The 932-nt window shown below is 48.3% G+C and overlaps 1 pseudogene; it reads left to right on the top strand.

The window, feature by feature from the left end:
- LOC122108367 lies at positions 1–449 on the top strand (annotated as a pseudogene).
- Positions 450–932: the final 483 nt, after the last annotated feature.

The following is a 932-nucleotide window of genomic DNA, read 5'->3' as shown; positions in this document are numbered from 1 at the left end:
ATGTGGCATCCCAATGCATGGCAGCCGGTGCAAAATGCAAGTATCCCTTACATGGGGTGCCCTGGAGGTTCCAATCCTGGGTGTCCACCTCCTTTGTGCCCACAACCTGTAAATCCAGCCATTCCTCCTGGTCCTGTACCCGGGTGTCCCTTTCCTCCAGGACCTCCCCAGGGGAACCCAGCTTTCCCTCCATGTGGGCCCTCTTACCCTGTGCCACAGCCACAGTATCCAGGATACCAACCCTCAGGTCCTTACCCACCCCATGCCCACCACCTGCACCTGGCATATGTCCTGTGAATCCCCTGGCTCCTGGCATAGGCCCACGAGCCCCAATGGACAAGAAAACACTGAAGAAAATGAAGAAAACACATAAAGAGATGCACAAACACCACAAGCATGGCAAGCATTCTTCCTCTTCCTCCTCCTCTTCCAGCAGTGACTCTGACTGAACTCAGGGCCTGGACCCTCCCCTCAAGTCTCACCAGTTTTGCTCTCATCAAGCTTCTGCTGTGGTGTTGTACTAGGGGGAAATTAGCCCTCTGATCCCCACCCCACCCTCATCTGAGCCTTACCCTGCTGTTCAGCCCTGACTTGCTAGGGAAATGGATAAAGTATTTCTGTGGGTTAGTAAAGACCATCTCCTTCCTGGTTGATCGATCTTTTGTTTTCTTTTACTTTTTCTTTTTTTTTTTGGTTCGAGACTGGGACTCCAGCTCAGTACCTAATGCTTTTACTCATTGGCTAGCACAATAAAAATTGAGCTGTGCCTCCAATCTCAAGAGCTGAAGACTTTAACAGAGGAGGAGTTTTTTGAAGATGGCGAAACATGTGAGCTAAATGCTGAAGACAAGTTTAAATTCTGTAAAATGTATTTTTTGTCCTTCCATTTCCGTTTGTAATACGTGTGATTGGTGGAAATTTCATAATGATAA

Source organism: Dipodomys spectabilis, unplaced genomic scaffold (genome assembly GCF_019054845.1).
Source record: "Dipodomys spectabilis isolate Male_0828 unplaced genomic scaffold, ASM1905484v1 ptg000058l, whole genome shotgun sequence".
NCBI classification, from domain to species: domain Eukaryota; kingdom Metazoa; phylum Chordata; class Mammalia; order Rodentia; family Heteromyidae; genus Dipodomys; species Dipodomys spectabilis.
The sequence above is the reverse complement of the archived record's forward strand: the minus strand, read 5'-3'. Positions and strand labels throughout refer to the sequence as shown.